General features: G+C 43.6%; 1 protein-coding gene and 1 long non-coding RNA gene across 20 annotated transcripts in view; one reads left to right on the forward strand and one right to left on the reverse strand.

The window, feature by feature from the left end:
- LOC101718075 (uncharacterized) overlaps nt 1-11,571 on the reverse strand; it is a 48,902-nt gene extending 37,331 nt beyond the window's left edge. Inside the window, exon 1 of the long non-coding RNA XR_205142.4 lies at nt 11,138-11,571. This is a non-coding gene — a long non-coding RNA (uncharacterized LOC101718075). The remainder of the gene's footprint in view (nt 1-11,137) is intronic.
- The window catches only part of Kcnj15 (potassium inwardly rectifying channel subfamily J member 15), a 42,390-nt gene continuing 26,766 nt past the window's right edge, over nt 9,498-25,121 (forward strand). For 4 of the 19 annotated variants that reach the window (XR_002394095.2, XM_087212274.1, XM_021256256.2 and 1 more), the window contains exon 1: nt 9,608-9,919. The gene's annotated coding sequence lies outside the window, so the exon portion shown is untranslated. The other 15 variants (XM_087212281.1, XM_087212286.1, XM_021256250.2 and 12 more) reach the window with 14 other exon arrangements.

The raw sequence follows: 25,121 nt of genomic DNA on the forward strand, positions 1-25,121 counted from the left end.
TCTGCATTATTCTATTTTTATGTATTGTAAACATGGCTCTAGCAGGTTGGGCTCAGAGTCAACCTGCCATGTGTAAGATCCTATGCATGGTCATGTGGTGGAGAGGGAGCTGATGGAGAAACCATCTCACCGCCCAGTTGAGGAGGTTACCTGAGTAGCCTCCCATTCAAGTACTAACCAAGCCCAGCTCTGCTTAGCTTCTGAGGTGAGGGGCATTCAGGGTGGTATGGCCATAGACACCTAGTCAATGCAGAGACAGCTACAGAAAAGGTTTACCCAGGCCAGCACCCAGCACATGGCCAGAGGTTGACCAAGGGAAGGTCGCAAAGGAAAGTGGATGGCTCTGGTCGCAGTAGCTGGACATGCTTGTCTGTTTATCAGCTGGGACTAAGGTAGGGCAGCAGGCTAAGGGGCACTTCCAGGGAGAGAGACACTGCCAATGCCGTGACTCCATCACTGCATGGAGAACCAATCAGAAAAGTGGTATTTTCAATTCTTCATTTGAATGTGGTGCTGTTCACTGGACCAACCAAAAGATGCTCTTTTCAATCTTTCATTTGCATATGGGCACAGCCAATCAAAAGACACTGTTCCTGATCCCAGCTTTACATTTGGCAGGAAGCCACTCTAGCTCTTCAGTTTACACATGGTATAAGGCGAAGTGAGTGTTTGATAGGGCCCCTGTCCCAATGCCTTATTTGTATGAGAAAGAGATAACCTGGGAATTGGGGGTACAAAAGACCCCTTTTCCTTATCCTTTGGACTCACTATGAGTCTTTTCACTGTCTGCTCTCACCCTGCAGCACATACTGCCTTCTCATCTTCACTTAATAATCACCTCTGCTGCCTTTTATGTGCGTCTTGTCCAGTTATTTGTTCAGGACCCCAAGGGACGCTTCATCAGGTAATAGTACTGTCAGCAGAAAAAAGCAGCCATTGCTGGTTCAATTCTCACCAGCAGACCATAATGCTGAGTGAAATAAATCAGTCGCAGAAGGTTAAATATCACACGGTTTCTCTTTCACAAGAAACCCAAAATATGAATCTTCTAAAGAGCAAAATAAAAGAGAGATTGTAAGAAACAGGGAGGTAGATTTTGTGCAGATGGGAAGGGGATGTGGGGAAGAAGGGAAGGAGAAGGTGGAATGGGAAGAAAAATGATCAAGATATGATATGTACATCTACCAATTCCCCAAACAAAAATACATCTTATCTCAGGAAGACACGATGGAATCCCAACATAGGAAACAAATGGAATCCATAAAACAGATGCAAACAGATATCCAGGAGATTAAAAACTCCACTGAAAGTCTACACAGCAGAATGAACCAATGTGAGGACAGAATTTCAGATATAGAAGATAAGATTGCAATTAGTGACGAGGAAAAGAAAAATTTCTTTAAAATTGTAAGGGACCATGAGAAATCAATCCAGCAGCTGCTAGACGATACCAAGAAGAATAACATAAGACTGATTGGAGTCAATGAAGAAAGAGGAGAGAGTGCAGATGACATAAAAAAACTGTTCACAGAACTGATGGCAGAAAAATTAGCCATCAGGGAAAAAGAACTTGACATACAGATAAGTGAGGCATATAGATAGGACTCCAAATAGCCTTGATTAAAAAAAAAAATCTACACATAGGCATATTATTTTAAGATTCCAGAAACCCAACAGAAGAACAAAGTTGTACAAGCAGTGAGAGAAAAGAAACAAATCACTTACAAAGGAAAGCCCATCAGAATCACAGCAGACTTCTCAATGCAAACCCTCAAGGCAAGAAAAGCTTGGAGTGATGTATTTCAAGCCCTGAGAGAAAACAGCCTCCAACCCAGATTGACGTACCCTGCAAAATTATCTTTCAAAATTGATGGAGAAATAAGATACTTTCATGACAAAGAGCACCTGAGGAACTTCATGAATACCCAACCAGCACTCCAAAACATTTTAGACAATATCCTAGGAAAAGACAATGAGGATCACAACCCCAGGAAGCCCAGCAGAATGAATCCATCAGGCACGACAAGAAATTAAATGCAAAGGGGGAGAATCCAACAAAAAGAAAAAATCATGACAATGATAAGTCAATATGTATGAGTTATAACCATCAATGTTAATGGTCTCAATTCACCAATCAAAAGAAATAGACTGGCAGAATGGGTCAAGAATCAAGATCCAACAATATGCTGCATACAAGAAACACATTTAATTCAAAAAGAAACTCATAGTCTGAAAGTTAAAGGGTGGAAAACAATACTCCATGTGACAGGAATCCCCCAAAAAAGCAGGAGTTGCTATCCTCTTTGCAGATCAAGTGGACTTCAAATGAAAATCTGAAACACTCTGGTCCCAAGAATTTCAGATAATGGATAGTTAAGTTGTATGTACAAATCTATTGTGAACATGTGTTTTCATTCCTCTCAAGTAAAAACTTAAGAACAGGACTGTTGGTTCTTAGCAGTAATACAAGAAATTTCTATATTGTTTTCCAAAATGGTTTTATCATTTTACATTCACATTAGCAGTATTAGAAAGTTCTAACTGGTTCACACCTAAGCTGACATTTGTTCTTTTAAAACGTTTAACTTCATCTCCCTAATGAGTGTATAATATGATCTTGTTATTGTACGGATTACTATTTTTCTGATTCTAGAGTTGCACACCTTTCCTTGTGCTATACTGGCTATTTATCATCTTCTTGTGTCTACTTTTTAAATGGGTTGTCTATTAATGAGCTGTAAGTGTTCTTTATATATTCTGGTCATAGGTTATATGCATTATAAATATGGTCTGTTTAAGGACTACTTTTCATTTTCTTAACGATGTCATTTAAAGTTCTAACTTTTGATGGAATCTCACTTATCAATTTTTTTCTTTTATACATCATGTTTTTTATATTCTAGGAAATTCTTGCCTACCCTAAATTCATAAACATTTTCCCTTATAATTTCTTCTTAAAGTTTTATACTTTTAGGCTTCCATATTTAGGTTCATAGATCCTTTCAAGTTATTTTTATGTATGAAAATAAAGGGTTGAGGTTAATTTTTTATATACGGATACCAGGTGTTCTAGTGCCATTTGCTGAAAACACTATTTTTCCCTCTGCTCCTGAATTGAGTTTATGTTCTATAAAATGTTAATGTTAAATAATCTTTCAAAACTCCATATATGTGCAGTTCTAGTTCTAGATTCTCTGTTTTATTCCAATGATCTATATGTCCTTCCTTACACCAACACTGCCTTGATTACTGTAGCTTTAGAAGAAGTCTTAAAATTAGGTACTAACGTCTTCCAACACTTTTTTTTTTCTTTTTCTTTTTACTTTTCTAGGTCTTTTGTACACCCACATAACTTTTAAATTTCAATATCCAATTCTTCATTTATAGCAAGTATACACAAAGACCTGAATTTTTATATATACCTTGTGTTTTCTAGTCCTGCTAAATTCAAATACAAGTTCTAGGGGCTCCTAGAGATTTCTTAGTATTTTCTCTGTAGATGATCATCTCATCTACATATAAAGATTTTTACTTCTACCTTGCCAATCCTATCCTAATTGTGTCATTTTATTGCCAGACTATTTTGGCTTGGGCCTGTGTTTCAAAGTTTAATGGACAGATGAAGAGTAGGCATATCTGCCCTTGTTCCCCACCTTAGGGAGAAAGCATTGTATCTTCTCCATTCATATAAGGCATTTTTGCTGGAAGTATGGAGTACATGTCTTTGATCTGTTGAGAAGGTTCTGTTCTACTTCTAGTCTCCTGATAGCTTTTACCATGAACAGCTGTAGTAGAATTTAGTCCAATACTTTTTCTGCAACTACTGACAGGATCATATGGCTTTTTCCTTTCCTCTGTTAAAGTGATGACTTTTGGGGGTGGATCTTCCAATGCTGAACCAACACTGCCATCCCTATAATAAAACCACTTTCTACATCCTGCCAGATCTGACTTGTAATACTTTGTTTTGTTAAACAAATTTCTATGTTCATACTTTTTTTTTCTATTGTCTTTGTCCAGTTTTAGAATTAGCACAAAGTTGATTTCCTAAAATGAGGGGAGAAGTGTTCCTTCTTTTTTCTGCTTTAAAGGTTTGACATAATTTATCAGTTAAAATGTATATGAGCCTGCTTTTGTCATATAGGTAGGTTTTCAAGCTAGGAATATACTTTCTTTAATAGGTGCTATTCAAATTTTATATTTATATTTATTTTATTTATAGAATTAGTTTCATTAATCTGTCTTCCAAGGCACTTCTTAGAAGTTATCAAATTTATTTCAAAAAAGATTTTTGTAGTATGCTTTCTGTATCCTTTTAAATTCTGTAAAATCTGTGGTAATGTCTCCTAGGTCTTGATATTGAAATTTTAAAAATGTATAACTGATATTGTGGAATAGGAAGCCAAGGTCTAAAGCAGTAGGAGAAGTGGGAGGAGTAGGGGAAAGGAAAGAAGGGAAAAGAAAAAATATGAGGAAAAGGAAAAAAATGGAAACAAAGTCTTTGCAAATAGGGAAGGGTGGAGGGGGTGAAGGGAGGGCAGGGGAAGGGGAAAAAAATAAGAACCAAGATTCTCATGTAATGGTACAAGATCCCAATGATGAATGTAACTGTATTTTATACCTAAAAAGTACCAATAAACTTAATGGGGAAAAAATATATCTTATGTATTGCAAATTACAGTAATAAAATTTTTTTAACAAGTTATCATGCCCTTCATTGAGAGGAACTTCCACAAAAGAGTTCACTTAGTAAAAGTGAATCTAAAGTGAGCCAGGAGCAAAGTGTGTGTATTTATCCAGGGTGTGAGCCTGCACAACATCTACAGCGGTGAGTGTGATTTGAGTGGGGCAAGAGGAAGCCAGGCCACTGCCAGGTGCTTCACAACTCACGAACCCCAAAGCTCTGCAGCCCAGAGAGACCCAGAATCTTCAGCCACCTTCAAGAGAGGACGGGGCGGGGGGGGGGGGGGCTCTTTGCAGACTCTGGCGTTTCCTGAGCTTTTTTTTTTCTTTCTTCAGTCCTGGATATTGAACCCAGGGCCTCTGCAGCGAACTACATCCTCCATCCTCACCGTGTTTACTTTGAGATTGAGTCTCAGTAGGTGGCCCAGGTTGGGCTCAAATCTGCAGTCCAGGTGCTGCCTCAGCCTGCCAGAGTGCTGGGATCACAGGCTTGAGCCACCACACCCAGTGAGCCTAAACTTAAAGTACACATTTTGCCATTCTACAGGTGCCTAGGGCAAATGTCTATTTGGTGCTACCAATTTAGGATAGCTTGAGATGAACCCATTTTTTTTAACATTTCACAGCTGACTCCAAGACAGCCAAGGACACCCAGGAGAGTAGGCTGAATGATCACTGCAATCTACTTGGGACTGAGGGTTTCCTAGGATTTTTAGGGTTAAAACCAGGATAAGCAGTCACCCTACAGTGAAATAACTTGGAGGTAATGTTTTTCTTAAGTAATATTTGCATTTCTTGGTGATTTTTGAGTGCACACAGCCCTGAATTAGCCATAGTGTTTTCCCAAGGAGGAATCCTTTGAATTGAAGATGGCAGTAGGAAGGTGGGGAACCCTCTATTGGGAGGCTGGAGGCTGCACTCAGCGCAACTGCCTCCCTAAGGATGTCCAAGGACAAGGGAAGATGGGATTCGGTAACCAAACCATTTTCTTTGTGATTGTGGCTAAGCTCCATGAGCTAAGGTTAGTGCTCCATTGTTAACCCATCTCAGAGCTCATATTTGACTATTAACTTTCCCTTAATTAGTCTTTATCCTGGTATGTCTGTAACACTTCTTTGTGTCCATCTGTGGAAATCTTATGGGCTAAAGTCAATCATTCTCTGCTCTGGAAGCCTACCTTCAATTCTGGGAAGAGTTAGCCTTCTGTGGGCCTCTGGAATATGTCTATGGTTTAGTACATCTCACACTATATGACAGTTAGCTATTTATCCTTCTTTCTGTTCAACAGTAATTTAAATACGGTAGAGACTGGGGAATCTTTCTAATCCAGCAAAGAGAAGGCACCCAAGTTAGTTACTAACCAAACCAAGCTGTCATGTAACAAAGGATTCTGTTAGTGATAAGAAAGCCCTGCTAGGACCCTCCTGCCACTTGGAATAAACGATCAGGTGTATAATAAATTATATGCATCTTAAATTACCTTCCAAATCTGGTCCTGAGATTCCTGATTTTATTTTGCTTGGGAGATAGACAGAGTAGAGAAGGAGGGTGGGGGATGCTGATGGAGTGAGGGGACAGAGGAGGGTAACTCATTTTGCATTCCCAGGAGGGGTCATCGGTGCTCAAGGGGCTCTCGGTCCCCGTGCTGCTTCTGGGAGCCATTCCCCTGTCTCTGTGCACGACTGCTGCTGGCCTGCAGCCCCTCACCATCTTCATCACATTCCCCGGGGGCCATGAGGACCACTGCTGCTGCAAATGCAGCAAGCTCCAGCACCCAGACGATCCCATGCCCCTAGCACCCAGTCTTCCCTTAGCCAAAGGCTACTTGGGTAGGATGATGAAGACCAGCTCCCTTACTAGGTGCTATCCTCACAGCAGAACCCAGGAGCAGGCAGGAGTTGGACCTTGGCCTTGGCCACAGTTGTATTCTGGCCTCTTTCCTCCCAACTTACTTCTTCCACACCCTCTCTGGGTTCCTTCCCAGAGGGCTTCTTTAATAAAGTACATGTACATCCTGGTCTCCACATCTGCTTCTGGAGATCCCATCCCAAGATAAGATTTTGATTCTGGCTCCCTAAGGCACACTTCTGTCTAGGAAGCCAGAGGAAAGCAGGTCCTCCACTCCAACCTGCAGAGTCTGGAAAGGATTGACAAGCACACTCTTCTCTCCATGATTCACCTGCATTTCCAGGGACTTTTCCAAGACAAGGACTACAGCAACAAACCAGAAGCAACTGGTCATACCATGCATGACCCTTGGGCACTCTTGAAGCTGGTGGCATCTTGTGCAGTGCTTATAAAGTTATACGAATTGACTCAACCCTTTATAAGTAGCTCCACACCTAACACCACCAAAGCAGAATCTATCCAAAGGTAAAAATCTTTCAGTTTCTTCTCATCACACTTCAAGGTTTTATATGTCCCTGTCCAAGCCAAGGTGAGAATAGAGGGCACTATAGCAATTTTTAAATTTTTTTTGGAAAATATTCTTAGGAAACAGATATCTTTTAAAAGTTGGTGCTTTTGAAGATTTCTGCCCAGTACTCAAATGTTTTCTCAGGTCTTCATTTTTAGATGTATATTTTAATTTTTATTTTAGCTGTATATTTGTATTCAAATTTGACACATTACGTCTTCCTTTCAATTAACTGCCAGAGAGAGAGAGGAAGAGAGAGAAAGATCAAAAAGAAAGAAAAGAGGAAGAAAGGAAGGAGGGAGGGAGGAAATTAAAAATGTACGGAATATTCATGTTTGTTTGTTTTAGGCTTAAAGATTACTACCATTAACCATCTTCAATGACAAATTGGTTGGTGATGTTTTTAATGTAATCTTACACAGTAAATTTCAGATCTTCCTCCTAAAAACCAGACTGGGAAGCAGGATTTACTCACAGGATGGGAAAGGATTGAGTGACACAAAATATTTATTACCAGGATTAAAATTGTTCACTATTTCTCTCACTTAGCCTCAGAAATTTCCAGAAATACCTGGACAGATCATTCTGTTACTAAAACATCCAAAATAAAGTCTGTCCCTCATGACCGAGGTCTCATAGAGGGTTCTTCTAGAATTTTCCTAAGCTCCCCGTTGCCCTCCAGTCATCCATTCATAATGCTTCACCTCCTTTGGCAAGTCCTGTCAGATTGGCATCCTCAAGATCTAATTGCTGACATATTACCAAATTTAAAAAAAAATAGGTAAACAGGACTGTGATGAAGAACACTGTCTTAACATTTAACTTTCGTTTATCCTATCCGTACTCCTAAGGACTTATTTTCTTCCATCAGCGTGAACAAGTATCAGCTCTTTCATGGATGGTCCTGTAGGATCTCGGGCTCAGCCAGAGTGTCAGGTTGTGATTGTAATTCCTACCGTGTATCCCGGATGCTCAAAGGAGTCTATGTGCCTGTCCACAAAACATCTGTGAAAAATGTGGAGCAGTGGAACGTCCATGAACCGACTGGGAGAAGAGCTATTGTTCTGTTGCTCTGTGATTTTGGACAAATCACTATCTCTGGCTTCCGTTTCCTGGCCCTTAAAAGATGACTAATCATGCTACTATTTTGATTCAAACATCAAATTAATGCTTTTAAAAGTTTTCTACATTCATTAAGGAGTAGTCAAATGTTAGTTTGCTCATGGAAGTTGAGGCTGGGAATATTCATTAAATATAAGAAGATAAGAATTGAAGTTTAACTGCAATAAATCATATCCTCCATTCATAATCTTTTTTGGGGGGGGGAGGTACTGGAGATCAAACTCAGGTCCTTGTGCTTGTGCAGCAGGTGGCGAAACCACTGAGCTAAATCCCCAGCCCTCCATTCATAATCTTTTATCTGTATACTTTTCTGAAGGTCTATGGTGTGTCAAATATCTCTGAAAAGATGATATTTGGTAATCAAATCAGGAGTGGTCAAGTTCCAAAACAGAACAGAGACAGGAAATGATAGAGTTGGGATGGTTTCACACGGTACAAAACAGGAAGGACACTGAGGCACAGAGGTCGGCTCGGGCCACATTCGAGGAGGACACCCTGGGCAGGGACCACATGGCTAAGCCTGATCGCTGGTGAGGAGTTGGGTCTTGAGAAAGAGCAGACAGAGAACCTGTGAGGCAGGCGACACACAATGTGTCCCCCCTGCCTTTGTGACTGAAAGCCCTTGCACCCCTGGGCACTGCCTGTGGGCCAGGGGAGGGGTGTCTCCTTAGGGGAAGCTCCCCTAAGTCTCCTTAGGCTCCCCATACACTATGTCCCAGGAGGCAGGAAAGCACATGGGTCACAGACAGACCCCTCGACACGGTGGCTGCAGGGAGCCCCTTGGTGGAGGAAGGACACATTGCTGGCTTCCAAAGGACACTCACAAGGTCATTTCCAGACCCCAAAGGCCTCCCCTCACTTGTCCGCTCCAAGGACTTCCAGCTATTTATCATAAAAATGTCAGACTCTGCAAGAATGTTAGAGCCAGGTTCTGACATGATTCCCACAGCCCAATTCCCACTGTCCATCCACAAACACCCAGCATTACCCACACCTCTCCAACTAGTTTACGTTTGTTCAGGAAGGAAACAAAGGCAATAGAAAAATCAAGGTGCTAAACACAGGAGTTCCCTTGTGTGGGACTGGACTGTGGGATTTAGGCATGGTCTGCCCCTGAGTCCTGTCTCCCCAGGAGTTGTGGATCTTTGTTAATGTCCCTTGGGGTGAGAAGGGCAGGTAAAGGAGAACTTGTTGGAAAAGATAATCTGGTTATTTATTTATAGTTCACATGGCAAAGAGTCCTTTAAAAAGGCGTTGAAAAGGGTGGCCAAAGTTTCTTCAAAGATTAACTGACCTTATTTAATCTTTTATACAGGTGTCTGGAGGGCTGAGGCTGGGACCTTAAGAATCCTGTGCTGGTCCGTACATTTCCTCAGGACTGTAAGATACACGGTGACATCATGGACTCTTTTCTCTGATATTCTCTCTCTCTCTCTCTCTCTCTCTCTCTCTCTCTCTCTCTCTCTCTCCTTTCCTCCCACCCTCCTTCTCTGTCCCTCCCTCCTCTGCCTAATCTTTCTCAACTTCTTTCTTTCTCTCTTCAGTTCCTTCAGGTAATTCCTACTCAGACTTGTACCAACTTGTTTTTGACTGACAGTGAACAGCGAGAGCGCTCCCTCTGCCCCGTTTCACTGCTCATTTCTCTGCCTGCCTTAACTTCTCATCCAGCCAGGAGCCTTCGTGCATCAGGCTCTGCAGGTAAGAAGCACACTCTCTGGCAACACCAGTGCTGGCTGCAGGCTGGAGATGTGTTTGAAAAACTTTACTTCTAAAGGTAATGAAAAAGTTGCAATTCTTTGAAAACTTACTTAAATCATTCAAGGCATCCATGCTTATCTGGGGGAATGTACAAGTGCTGTTTGCATGTGAAAAACGGGTTTTTCCTTAATGATGGGGCACAGCGGAAAAGAGCCCTTTCTGCTTGCCTGTGAAACACTACCCAGATGTTGTCTAGCTGGCTGTGGGTGGAATGGATCTAGATCACAGGAGAATTACTTTGACTCCTTCTGGCAAGTGCTTTTCTGTCACAGTGTCTGTTTGCTATTGATTGTCAGCGATTATATAGTTCTCTGGCTAATTTTTTGGCAGTAGTTTTCTTTTGTTGGTGGTGAGATCAGTTTAGGTTGCTGTAAGGCGAAAGCTCCACCGGAATATTTTAAAATCTGTTACCTATCCTTATGAGAAAAAAAGTTATGTAAGTTTTCTGTGCAGTAGGTATAAGGAATGTAAACAATTCTGACTTTGCAAACCTTCTGAACTTTGTTCATGATCCATGAATAACGCTTTTTATAATCTGTGTATAATTTCATGTGAGTTTAGACTATCCTGAGCTTGTAAATGTTATACTGCGTGATATTTCCACATAGCTCCTGTAAAGTCTACTTGCATCTCCTTGCTGCACTTCCCAACTTAGCCATTTAGTCGCCTGAAGGAGATCAGAATTTGTTGCCTTATAGACATTTCTTGACCTCACTATTTTGGTTAGAAAATGTACAAAAAACAAAACAAAACAAAAAACCCTGCAGAACTTTTTAGAAAACTAAAGACAAAAATCTCTACCCTAAAATTCACAGGTTCAGATATATTTTTTATCTGAACACATCTTAACTTTTTTCCCTCTTGACCTTTAAGAAGGATTTTGAAAAAGTTCACAGTGACTCTTAAAGTTCTTACTTTGCAGCCTGGGGATCACACACAATCAACTGTTATTCCAGGTCTTTTCCTGTTTTTTCCTCTCTTGAAAGTTTAAGTAAATAGGTCACAATCAGTAATAGCCTTAGGCGATAAATTCTCTCCAATTAAAAATTGTCCATAAAAGTAAGCGTCACATACAACTGGAATGCACTTTTAAATATCATTCTTTTGTGAAATGTACACATTATAGGGACTGCCAGCTCAACAATGAGGCACGCTTACCTCGAACACTGCTTCGCTTCGCCGGGCTCTGCTCTTCCCATCCCTTCCTGGGGTTTTATTGGTCTGCTTTCCTGGCTGTCATATAATAAACTGATCATGGAGGGAGAGACCCAGAGATTGTCTTGGACATCAGCACCAAAACACTGGATGGGGGCAGTGTTTAGCCAGGTCTCCAGAGGTCCTATCACAGAAATGTTTTCACTGGATTAAATAAATGCAGAAGTAGTTTGGGAGTTTTAGAGAGATCAGCAGTGGAAGTCTGTGAGTCTGGTTTTAAAGGAAAATGCATTTCGAAAGATCCCTCCCTCTCTCTGACTACCCCTCCCTTGCACCGTCCGTTGTGGCCACTTTGCAGAAAGTGCTGCTTCCTCGGTTTCCTCTCCTTATGCTTCTAACCAGTGCAGACAGCCGTCATTGGGGGGAAAGAGTGTGAATCCCCAGGTTTGGCATGCCAGTGGTCTGGGAGCTAACAAAAGCAAGTCTTTTGGCTCCTTCCCTGGGGGCTGAGCAAGCCCTGCCTCCTGCTTGGAGGAAATCTTGAAAAGTTGAGTGTTCTTGTTTCGGGGCGTGCATGCGTGTGTGTGTGTGTGTGTGTGTGTGTGTGTGTGTGTGTGTGCACGCACGCGCACAGCTGCATTGGAATCTTAGAAGCAACTGTGCAGAGGGTGAGCCACAAACAGAGTGTGTCTGAGTGACCAGCCCTGGGCCATGCTCACGCAACGGCTGCTCACCTCTGAGTCATTTCCTTCCATCTTCAGTACAGCGCTGCCCCTGCAGTAGCTGCAGCACTTCCCACCAGATCAAGTCAGGTGTCTCTAAATATGTGAATTCTTCTTTCAAGTAAACATAACTCTCTTGCAAAATGAACGTGTTGCAAAAATGAATGTTAGCTTTCATGTTTGCAAACAAGAGTACATGGTTTATTAACGGGCATATGCAAAGGGAAACTCAGAGAGCTTGCTCACTATCTAGCCTTCTCTCTCGTCTAGTATGAGGTGGGCTGTGGCCAGCGAGGCCTGTACTGGCACAGTACAGGTAAGAGTGAGCCAAGAGCAGCCCTCAATTTGTGCCTCTGGAGGACAAGTGTGACCCAGCGCACCTGGCTCTCTGCTGCTGCTCAGGTAGCTTCCTGGGCCAGCTATGTAGACAGGTAAAGGAGCTGTGTGGCCAGGCAGAAGTTCAGAGGCAAACAGCCCCAGAAAGTCCAAATCTTTGAAACTTCCCTAAGCTAAAGGAACAAAGGGAATCCACTCCCCACTTTTAAAGGGAGAATTGAGGGCAGAAAAGGAGATAAACTAATTAATTATTTATAAGCAAGGGTTTGGGGAAAGAAATTTTATTTGCTGTGTTACTTTGTTGAGACAAAAGGAAAAAACTGAGAGCATAGGGATTCCTAATAAAAGGCAAGGCAAGATAGTTGAACGTGACAAATGTAATTTGCAAAATGCTACCTGTTCCCACTCACCCAGTGGTGGGGGATCTCGCCTGCACACAGCTGTGTTCTTTCCATAAAGAGAAGGTCAGGGCTCTAGGAGGAGGGTAGGGATCAGCGCTCCCTCCGATGGCATAGTGCCCTAGCTGGAGAAGTTGTCAATAAACCAATAATTAGCACAATGTGATTTGATTCCAGAAATTCATGCCTGGCTGAATTCTAGGACATAGTCTGTGTTTCTCACCTAAAATTGTATAGCATAAAATTCCAGCTACTTTAGTCATAATAAGAAGACAGATCAAGGTTGCCTGATGATGCTCACAGCAACAGAAGATACACAAGAAGAGAGCCAGGGCCTGTCATTTCCTTCAGTCTTTAACACAGCAGAGGTGCGGCCCCGTCTTTGCAAGAATGAATGCTAACTTCCATGTTTGCAAAAAACAAACAAACAAACAGAAAGAGTGTGTGGCCTAATAAAGGGCAAATGCAAGAAGCAAACCAGACAGGTACAAAAGCACACATGTGCCAACCACCTGCCTCATGTGCAGAAGGAATTAGTTAAGTGAAGAGTATGTCGGTGCCTCCTCAGACTGAGCATGTAAAGCGCAGCTGTTAGGAAGAATTAGCGACGGAATAAGCAATCTCTTCTTTGTTTCTCCCCTATGACCTTGCAGCTCAAATTCAGAGCACTCTTGATAGCAGTGATCCACATTCAACAAAGCAAAGAGTCCTTTCTGTCCTGGGCTGGGCAAAAGTCACAGTGGCATCATCTGACCCTCACTCAGGCACAGGAGTTTGGGGTGAATGGCATCCTGGGGATGGCAGACCATGCCCCTAGGGTTACAGGACACCCTGACCATTGCAGTAGAGAGGGCATGACTCAGAGGAGGAGCACAGCAGTGGGGATTCCGGGTACTCAGAGGACACAGGGGTCTGGGCTTGTTCTCATGCAACCCCATCTCAGTTGGAGCTGCCCCAGTATCGAGCTGACGGTGAGATTCTTATGCATTTTCTGCAGTGCTGATATCAGAGGCTATTCAAGATTTTATAGAACTTAAGGTTATATCATTTGTGGTTTTCTTTGAGAAAATAATGAATGCAAAATTGTGACTGTAAGATTAGGATGAGGATTTGGAGATGACCTGTCCCTGTAAGGAGCCCTGGAGCTAGAATATCATCAGTTTCATAATAAATCTATTCAGTGTCTTGCACAATAAAGACCCAACATTCATTTCTTGAGTAAAGGGATGAAATGATCTATGCAAATGTTAGCCTTCTAAGTAACTCTGAGAAAGAATAAGCAAACACACCGTGTAGTGGTGCTTTGACAGATCTAATGATCAGCGATAGAAAACTGATCTAGATAGCTGGAACATTTCTCATGTCACAGGCGTGTCACTACGAAGGGTCAATTCATGCACTATGACTTGATATTTAGGCCATATCTAGGTTCCAGGGTAAGATGCTGTCAGAGCTGTTTTTCTTTTTTTTCCCCCCTTAAATTCTTTTATTGGTACATTTTAGGTATACAATATGTTTACATTCATCATTGGGATCTTGTACCTATACATGATGCATCTTGGTTCTTATTTTTTTCCCCTTCCCCTGCCCTCCCTTCACCCCCTCCACCCTTCCCTATTTACAAAGACTTTGTTCCCATTTTTTCCTTTTCTCATAATTTTTGCTTTCCCTTCTTTCCTTTCCCCTTCCCCTCCCATCACCCCTACTCCTTTGGACCTTTGCTTCCTATATCAATTATTCATTTTAATCCTTATTTACACTTTCAGTTTCTCACACCAGAGAAACTATTTGGTATTTACACATGTGTGCTGTTTTTCTGATGTTAAAGATGCACATTTTCTACTTGGAAAGACCCCAAGTTAAAGCCAGAGAACATTCTGATAGTGGTAAGCATAGAACCTAGCAGTGATGGCGAACCTTTTAGAGCTTTCAGTGATAACCAATAGCCTGCCGTGGCACTCGTAGGTTCACCACCACTGTATCGAATGCATTGGCACTATGCTTCTGCTTTAACAGACTTTGACCATTTGCCCCTGTGAAATGTGTGCGTGTCTGGCAAAGGAATCTCTTTTCCCCTTGATTTCTATTAATGTCGTTTCCAGTTTCCAATAGCAGTTAACAGTGTCATGTCTTGATACAAAAGCAGGCTAAAGCCATGCCTACCAGGCCAAATAATGTTCTCACTCAATAATGTTTATGCTTTCAAATATTTGCAGATTGATATCTTGCTCTATTCTTGTCCTCTTTGCCAAAGAATACAAGGTCAGATCCCTGGATTTTGCTGTGTTTCTTCCTAAGTTACCCTTTGTGCCTGTTCCTATGTTTTATGAAAGAACTGGAAAAATTTATCTTTGCTTTGAAAGTTCATGAAATTTGGCATCACGTGTACCTTGCCTACTAACCTCATGCTACGAACCTGTGAGGAGTTAAAGGAAATGTATGAACCTGAGCCACCTTGCTGTTTGTGTCTGGCACGCTGTAAACACTAAGGAATGTGAGCCCCACCCCATCTTCTTTATATTTTCATAAGTCCATGGAAAGAATTTATAAACAGATAGTGAGCTACATCACAGAGACACAAATGTACAAGTAGCAAAGTCAGCTTGGGTGTGTACTTAGGGCAGTAATAATGAAGCTGACCCTGTAGGTAAGAGCGTATTACGATCCCAACAATGTCTTAATACAGTGGTTCTTTAGTTTCAAGATCTTGTTTAATAAATTTCAAATTCATAATTTCATCCTAAGGTTCATGTTAACAATTAAATTTCAAAAGTAATGTCCTCTAAACAGTTTTGCTTTAAAAAGCATCATCATAGTGATGTTGACTTCTTAACATCACTCCAAACAGAAAACGTGGCTAGGATGTGGCAGGACTTGATCCTTGCCAGTCAGAGCAAGAAGCCCGGGGCTCCAGCTCCTGGCCCCTCTGGACAGAGGCTCCACTGCTGGGAGCAGGGGAGACCTCTCAGGTGCTGGCCCGTTCTTTCCACCTGAGAGCCTGGGCCAGGAGTGATTCCCTGAGCCAGAGGCGCAAGGAAAGATCTTGAAACGCAATCAACTTTCACGGCAGAGCAGCCCCGCTCTGTCCTGGGAAGTTGTGCTGTCAGCAGTGAGTCCAACACGGGTCCCATAGGAGTCCAGCCCTGCCAGAATTCAGAAGGTCTGCACTCAGAAAGGTCTGAGAATTCCTCCTTAGCCTGAGGCCCTCTCTTACCACATCTCAGGCACTTTGGACACCTTAAAAACCTCAAGAACCCTGCAGTAGAGGCTTTCTTTAACTTTGAATCCAGGTCGGAAACCTATTTGGGATTTAGAACCGTCCCCCACCTCTTCCCACCGCCTACAGCTGTTATTTATTCCTTTGACTAATTTTCACAGGACTCCACTGGGGACACACTGGTCAGCCATGATGGCTGGGGGATGGCAATGTGTCATGTGATCAGGGGAACATGTGTGACGTTCACTGTGCTCTGCTTGGCTGAAAGCTGTGCCTTCAGGGCCTGAGCCAAGCCTGCAGGTGACTGGTCAGCCTTCGGATTTCAAGGTGGCCACTTACAGTCAGCACCAGAGAATATGACTTCTTATTTTATTGTTTTTTTAATTCACTCTATTCCTAAAAAAGTAGAAGTGAATTTACAAAGACACCTTATACACACACTCAAAAAAACAACATGAGTGAACAGTGGATAGAAACAAAATGAGAGTAAGTTTCAAAGAGGTCATTTGATTAAGTCATCTACTTACAGAAGCTTCATCTATTTTTACAAGCCACAGGTAAACATACCCAGATCCATCATAGCCAAATCTTGTTTGTGATTTCAAAATGAAATGTACGTTTGACATGTGCTTCATATTCCAGTCTGAAGGTCAACCGGACACTCACTGAGCCTACTTTTATATACATCATATTTTAAAATTCTTTCAAAAGACAATGTCTATTCTCCTCTATCCATCTTTTTTATTTCCGTTTTCTCTTGGTACCTCTCTGCAGGTATGATTTAATTGTCTGTAACTAGGGGAGGCGATGAACTCTCCCCAGTGGCTTAGACGCAGGAGTGCCTCTGGCAAGACCTTCCAAGGCTAGACTGGGAGCCCTCTGTGAATTCCCTCTTGGGATTCCCTGCCTGGAGGGAGGCAGCTTGTCCCTCTTGGCTTACCTTCACAGTCGTCTGTTCACTGGTCTCTTCCCCTGCCCAGCTGCAGAATATGGGCAGCAGAGATCTCACCAAATTCTCCCTTTGACTCCCAATGCTGAGCCCAAAGAATCCCTCAGACAATGTTTATCAAAGCCACCTGCATGGACATGAATTTCTGCTATGATTACATCTTCCCTCGCACTGAAATCCCACATCTACTCCATCCTGCAAACATAGCACAGACCATTTTTAACTGAAGGTCTCTGAAAATAGGCATATATGACAACCAGCAACTGGTGTGTTTTCCTCCATGGTGGACATCACAAAGAAATAGGTTGACTGCTGGGAGCTTGGGTGGGGATTTTGAGAAGGGAGTCATCTTTTCCTGTTGAGAAGAAAGAAGCACTGTGTGGCTATGATAAAGCAGTTGTGTTAAACTCATAGAAGAAAGTAGGAAACATGCAGAGAATGTTGGCAAGAATAAACCGAAGAGACCTGAAACAAAGCAGAAAAGTAAAACAGAGCTGGCAGGATTCAGCATGGAAGCATGTGCTGAAAGCTTGAACCTGAGGAAGAAACCAGGGAAAAAGGAAAAGGAAGAATTTCCTGTGATTCTGGAATGTAAGGGGGGATTTGATCCATGGCCAGCAAATCCAGGAGACAGAAAAATTAGTATCATCTTGGTTTCCTTCCAAGTGCCATTTTTAGACATGGGTGGTGTTAGTGTACCTGGGGCACCAATGCATTTAACTCTGGGTGTGTTTTAAATTTTGAAATGAAGGGAATTTTCTAGATTTGCCCATTTTAAAGATGAGCTGTTTATAGGACTGAAGCATATATGAGCCTCTTTCCTGAGATTTTATTCAAATGCATTTTATTCTGATTGGGAGCAGCACCTGCCAGTCCCTGGCCCTGCAGAGTCTCCGGCTACATGAGGCTATGCATATTTAAACATAAGTTTTATAATTGTGGATGTTAACTTGTCTCGTTCAGTATCCTGGGAATGTCCCTTAAACTATGTTTTCTGTACAGCACTTTGTTTAATTTTTAATATTTGAAGAAATGGTTTGACTTGCTAGCTGACAGTTGGTAGAAATACTGTGCATATTTCATGGGTTTTTAAATCAACTTCCTTTTTGCATACTTAGTTTTGAACCTTGGGTCATCTCCAGCAAGCACACCCTTGCCCAGGGCTAGCTCTCCATGACCCTGGGCAGTCTTAGATCTACTCAAATGATAAGTGTGGAGGACACTAATACCCTGATCCCAGGGAGGTTCCAGGAGACTGTTGGGAAGAGATGTGAAAAGGAATGGAATTGGAGAAATAGAGCAAAAACTTAAAAGCCTGAGAACAACCCCAGTGCCCTAGAGGATGTGGTGAAAATTGCACCCCCCCGACAAAGGACTGGAGAAGCCAAAAAGGGACAGACCAGACCCTTTGGGATGGTTGGCAAAGGCACTGGGGCATTTGAGATGAGCTTGGGGAGTGAAAAGGACTACTACCAGGATGGGGAGGAGCTGCCACCAGGGCCCAGCAAGCCAGCAGGAGAGCTCGGGGAAGCTGCAGGCCATGTGCCCAGGGGCTGAGTTTGCACCAGAAAGCCTATCTATCAGCAGGACACAGGGCTGACAGTGCTGAGTCCTGGCCCAGGGCCAGACCAGAGGCACTTGTACGGACCTTCCAGTCCTTGCGTGGGTGGGCTTTCTCTTGACCTCTTTGGAGATGATGCAAAGAAGGTGCAGAGAGTAACTTGCTTGCAGTTACAGGCTTTAGGAGACATGAGGTTGGTCTTGAAAGAGGTCATTGGTCTCCAAAAGCCACACCCTTAGTGCTTGGCCGGGCAGGTGAGACTCAAGGGGAGCCTGGTTGGAAAGGACACCTTGTCATTCAGTTTGGCAGGCAAGGAAGAGTCACAGAAGACCTGATTTGGGGGCCCTAAAGTACACTTTAGAAAGACAGTCTGGTGGTGATACTAAGTAATGAGTCAAGATGGAACTTTGGGAGGCCTGGTAAAAGGAATGAAAACCTGGGTCAAGGCAGTGGCCTTAGAAAGGGATGGAGGACAAGAGGCATTCAGCAGGGGGCAATCTTCGGGTTTGTTGTAGGTTGGATGCTGAAGGGAACGAGTTTAAAGACAGAGAGGTGGACAACAATGATGCCCTTGTTGGGAACCAAAAATCACAAGAAACTGGACTTAGGATAAGAGGAGTTCAATTTTGGACCTTTCTGTTCTGAGCAGTTTTCTGGGAGAAGTATCCTAGGAGTGTTGGAGTCATGGTAAGATGTCTAAAAAGATGTGAGCAACAGATAAAGGGAGAGGGTGCAGGGAGAGGATGTAAAGAGGAAAGAGAAATGAGCACAAAACCCAGGGGGATATATTTACCAAGGGTGAGAAGAAAAATCATCTAAGCAGAAAGAGAGTGAATGATCAGAGAGGCAGATGGGAAACCACAGAGTCTGCTGTGAGAATGTCCCCCAGAGGTCTCATGTGCTCATAAGAGGGGTGTTTGAAAGAGGCCTGGACCATGGCAGTGCTCTAGTTGCCTTGCTCTTAGGAGGGGGAGCCTGGTTGGAAGAGGTGGGTCCCTGGGGGCATGGCCTGGAAGACTGCATCTCCCTCCCTAGCTCTTCCCTTTGCTCTTTGCTTCCTGCGTGCTGTCGCCTGAGCAGCTCTCCTCCGTCAGGCCCTTCCACCATGCCTTTTCTGTGTCTAAGCCTGCTGACCATGGACCGAAACTCCTGAATCATGAGCCAAAATAAATCCTTCCTCCCTTAACTGTGGATGTCAGGCAGTGAGTGTCAGTGATAAGAAAGTGACTAAGACAATGCTACCACCCTTGGCTCATTTATCAGAGAAGGGGAAAAAAAGGAAAGCTCAGCATGGCTGTCTGTCAAGGAAAGATGCAGTGCAGGGTCTTCAGGCACCAGTGAAGAAAGATGGCAGAGGGCTCGGTAGACACCCGGGCAGCTCACACACCAGGCACTGAGTCAGAGGAACTGGGAGGCTGCCATGGGCTGGTAAGGCAGAGTCCTCAGAGACCACAGAATGTCTATTCCTAACCTGTTAGTGGTGAGAGTTTCTTGTCTTCTACTGCTCTAGTGGCTACCCCACTCCCTACCCTTCTTAGAGCCAAGTGAGCCAGCGATGCAGCAGGTGGACATCTGTCACCATTTAACATGAGTATGCTGAGCTGTGGGATGGTCCTGAGTCACACAAACCGGTGATCCCTGGGGAAAGGATGGGAGAGTCCAGCAGCTCCCCGGGGCTGGGCGAGCACCTGGTTCTGGCCATAACCTGCACTTTACTGAGCCTTCTGAGATGCCGAGTGAACTACAAGTTCATTCTTGAATGTGTTTCCAGTAGAAAGAGGGGAAAGACAATGCGGTGTCCAAATTTGCTAATTGCTGCCATGCTTAAAGCAAGGCTTCTCAGTTTTTTTCTTTTATAAGATCAGTGACCTTTGGAATGCAAACAGGATCTGACAAAGATAGCAGTAACGAGGGAGACAGAACAAGGCAGATGGGCCAGTTCCTTTCAGAACAGCGAGCTGGCTGAGCGCCGATGTGCCATTCAGGTTCGCTCAGACCGTCTTCCGGTTTTCCAGTGCCATGCTGTGATCATAGAAGACTTCAGCAGAATATGAAGTCTTCTATTTCAGTAGTTTAGAAAAATATGTGGGTGAGGGTTCAAAAGACAAAAGTCATAGCCTAAATTTTCTTAGCAAAAATCAAATGAGTAAAGCACATTTTGGAAGAATCTGGGTGGCAGAATGCAAATATCTGATAAGAGTACTTGCACCCTTCCAGAAGCAGAGTGGGGTCGTGTGAGAAACAGCTCCTGGCAAGTGGGGTTAGGAGAAGAAGAGAGGCAGACGGTCATTCCGATGTGACAGGCAGCCTGACCCGGGGAAGGAGGACTTGATGGTTGCAATCTCATATCCCTGCATGTGAATTCCAGACGTGGGGACGCCAAGCCCCGTGCCTGGGGCAGGCACACCACACTTCTGAGCCTGCGCACACTGCAGGGCGTTGGAAGTTGTTTCCTCCCCTTTCCACTCCAGGCGTCCCTTCTTCTGCCGAGTCCTATCCATCTCCCAGCAATAAGATGAACACAGGCCGCTCCTTTAGCAGCGGAGAAGAAAGGGTGAACCTTGGAACAGGGTGCCCTGGATTGAGTCCCCAGTTACGGGTGGGAGTCAGGGCAAGTTGACCAACTTCTTAGTTTCTAACCTGGAAAACTTGAGACGTTTCTGCCACTCGGAGGATGGGAGAATTAAAGGAGATGATTTCCTTGAAAGTGTTGGGGAAACCAGTTCCGTCGTTTGTTTTATGAATTGATAGGGAATAAACATGCTCAAAATGACCAAAAATCATTTCTACTTTCCTCCCTAAGGGCCTGATTCCCTTATTACACAGTTCTGCTTTAAAACAAAACAAAACAACCTCAAAAAAGAAAGCTTGAATTCCAGAGTCTAGGTGGCCACCCTTACAGAATCTTCATGCAGCTCCTCTGGTAACCAATATAAAGAATTACACCGCACACAGCCTCAAACTGGTGAACACAAACTGAGATGCAAAAGAACTAGCTACTGGGTTTGGCTCTCAAAACATTATTGCTCCCAATGCAAAATGAACCAGAAATTATTCTTTCAATGTTAACTTCGAGGTTCTTCTGTCTTTCCTTTAAAAGTGACATCAAACCATTAGAAAAATAACTTTCTCCTGTGTTTTATCTGGAGGAGAGAGGGTGACAAAGAAAAGGAATATGAACTTGGCATGCAAGTCAGAAATGCTCTGGAATTCGGGTGGGTCTAGGAAAAAGCACAGACTTCAGTGGAAAACATACATGGGTGTGTGGCAAATCGCTGTAAACTATAAATTGACTACATGCAGCTCGAGCTGGTGTGGAGAGAAACCACAAAGAGCCCGGAAATCAGAAAAAGGAGGCAGAGGGCAAGCTTTGCTCTCTGTCTCCCAGGTGTCTTCAGGGCAGGGATGTTGGTGATTATCAACAGTTACGGCTGCAGCCAGTGAAAGTGGTCATGGTAAAGCGCCTCCCACTGTGGCCTGGGCAGATTGCTCCCGGTCTGGGTTCTCCATGGCCAGACCTCCGATTCCCCTCACTCTTCTCCCACCTCTCACCATCAGGTCCCTCATCCAGCTGCCGCTGGATTCTTCACTGTGGTTCCCCTTCCTGGGAAGCTGGTCTTTCCTTTTCCCATTAGCACTTCCTTATCCATCCTTCTGGCTCATGGGGGCTCAGCTTTTCCAGCCCTTGGAGCCTGACCACTTCTGCTTTTCCTGTATTTCATCTTTTCTAGGTGACCCAGACATAGAATGTGTGTGCCCTGCTAAGACCTGGTCCCGTGCTGGGTTCTGACCTGAGTGTGTGTCCGCTGTAGGTGCCTTCTACTGCCCCAGTGCACAAGAAGACACTGGAGGGCCGAGGGCTACAACCATTCACCTTCGCTGAGGCCCCAGGGCTTGAACTTTCAGCGGAGTGTAGTCCCAGTCTAAAGCAAGGAAGCCTCACCATCTGCCTTTCTCCAGATAAGGAAACAGACACAGGAGATAAGCCAGTTGTCCAAGTCACTGCCCAGTTACCTTGCAGAGAGTGCCCAGCTTTGTCTTCAGGATCACTCCACTGGGTGGGCATTAGGTGATGTTCCCTGCACAAGGTTATAATCAGAAGATTTTCACCCAAGTCTGCCTGTCTGCAAAAAATAATCCTGTGCCTTACAGCATCTTGCTTCCCCATCACCAAAATGCCCAACACAGAGTTGAGATGAATCATAGCAGATGCATTTGTAATCGTCCCATTTTGTCAAAACCTAGGGAAAATGACAAAAATCTGCAAGTTTGGCATGTTTATGGCAGGACCAACACAAAGCTGTATTTCCCATTCTTTGCTCTTTAGTAAGAGGACATGAGGATTATGAGTATGCTCATATTAAGGGAGCCCATAGGTGTTTTGTCCAGCGTTAACTCCATACACATCACATGCACTGAGCAGTTTCACACACCGCAGATATGTTGATGACTCCTATTCTCTGAGCACCAGAGCCCTCTCTAGGAGGCAGAGCCACTCTGATTCTGTGCATTTGAATCTGTCTGGGCACCAAGAACACTGGTCTCAGGCAAATGGACCTTTCCAACCCCTCTATGTAACGAAATGAGGCTGGGCATCTTCCAGGAAAAAACTGTTGGGTCTGCTTAATTAAGACCAAATTTGGAGTTCAGCCAATTTCTGTGCTTTACTTTAAATCTCATGGAAGCTTAATGATTAAAGGGGTTTCAGACAAATAAGCCCAATTCTCTCTCCTACTACAGATGAGGAAACTGAGGCTGAGACGGGCCATAGGACTTGCCCAGGGTTTTGCAGTATGTATAGGAGCTTGCTCCTCAGGCATTGTTTGGGGCATCTCCCCAGGGCTGACCTGCTTCTGCCTCATGTGGCATCTGAAGCAAAAAAGTGGACTCCAACTTGGGGGAAGCAAAATTATTAAACTGGCCTATAGTTTGGAAACAGAGATAAGAGAAATGAATCAAAAGACCATCCTATAAACAGCTACAAAATTCAACAAGGTTTATAATTATATAATAGTTATTATGTGTCAATTTAAATAAATAAAAATAGTCCAAAAATGGAAAAAGAAAGGACATGATTCCTAATTTTCCAAAATGTCCTTGAATTATCCCAGTGCTATGGTGGCCTGGAAGGTAAATCCTTCATGGCTGAGCCCTGGGTGCTCTGATGCTTAAGCCCATCATCCTCAGCACTGTCTGCCAACCTGGTCACAGTCCCTCCATGCAGATTGTCTGCCCTGCACAGGAAGTCACTGTGGGGATGAGCCAAACACCCACAGAGCTATCCCTGGAGTGCATGTGAGCACAGCCCCATGAGAGCCACGTAATGAATGTCGTGGAAGTCACTGGCATGTTCCCATTTCCCTATAATACGTACCCATCACAAGGCAAACTGGAAAACACCAGTCACAGAAAGCAGAGGGGGCCCATAATAGTCTTAAGAGCTACTAAAGTGTGAGACCATCATTCTGAAGTTCCAGAACACGTTAGTGAGAATTCAGGGTAGAGAGAGAGCATTTCTAGCATCTCTTGGGACCTCTAATGGCTAAGAAAATGTTTGTGCTGCTTCCTAGCCCTCTGTGTATGATAGCTCCGCATGGCAGTTCTGCTATTCAGTAGCTTTAAAACAATCCGGATATAAATGTCCCGGTACCCAAGCCCTAGGGACCCACACAGGCTCTGCCCTTACAAGCACTTGGGGGCTGCTCCCTGGTGGAGACAGCAGTTTTGGTCCAAATGCAAAAGCCCCACCTGGCCTCCTGGGGTCCAGAGGGCTTGCTCTGCCCAGGCTCGGCATCACAGGAGCCCCAGTCTGCAGGCCCCGGGCGCACAGGCCGGGTCCCCTGCACAGCACAGCCTCTTCCTCCCTTCTTCAGTTACCTGTGACCTCCCACTGAGCCTGGGCCCAGCACCTGGACTCCAGGGAAGGAACCCAGTGTGTTTCCAGCTGGCTAAGCAGCATAGTGCAAAAGGAAGGGGGAACCCCCAAGCCTCAAAGGGGGTTTCTGGAAGCTCCAACAGGGTGACTCTCAGTGATCTCAGACATGGTTTCCCCCACTATCCTAGGTTTTACTGATTTAAAGAAAATATCCGCTTTTAAAACTCGTAATGTTTAAAAATGATTGAGCACTACTTTGCAATATCACAAATAAAAATATAATAGCAGCAGCATCCATAAAGCACCTGATTTGTTCTTGCACCCTACACTGGAAAGAGGGCGACTTAATTTATCTGCATGCAATTTATCTGCATAATTTATCTGTTTCAGTTGTCCTTCATCACTCCCATGCAAATACTTTGGGTATGGAACTAACTTAGAGTTAGTTATGCCGAAGACTTATGTCAAGAGAAAAGCACCAACCATGCTTTTAAAAATACCTGTGAGCTACTCATTTCAATCAAATTTACAAACAAGTTATTTGTAATTAACGTTGAGTTTTGAGCCATCATGACCTTGATTTTAATGAGATGTATAACAAATATGGCTCTTTGAAAAACCACACACACTTGGGTTTGTTTCTTTCAGTGTTCTCTATAGTATTATTCCAAAGTCCCATTACCAATGAAAGTGATAAGATTTTAATAGGCAGCAGTAGCTAGCGAATAGCCATCTTCCAGTTGATTACATTTCACCTTAGCTTTTTAGGGTTCAACCAAGTCCTGATTAACTCTTATTCTCACTTTTTGAGGGTAATAAAAGATGTCCTGAATATATCGCTTCAAGTTAATCTCCACTCTGCGAGATGATTCACATTTGCATAGCTTTATTTTGTGTCCTCTGGTGATGAAAAGCTCATTTTCCTCTCC

The sequence above is a fragment of the Heterocephalus glaber genome, unplaced genomic scaffold, assembly GCF_053883595.1.
Source record: "Heterocephalus glaber isolate CG9 unplaced genomic scaffold, H.glaber_assembly_v1.0 deba00000122, whole genome shotgun sequence".
NCBI lineage: Eukaryota > Metazoa > Chordata > Mammalia > Rodentia > Bathyergidae > Heterocephalus > Heterocephalus glaber.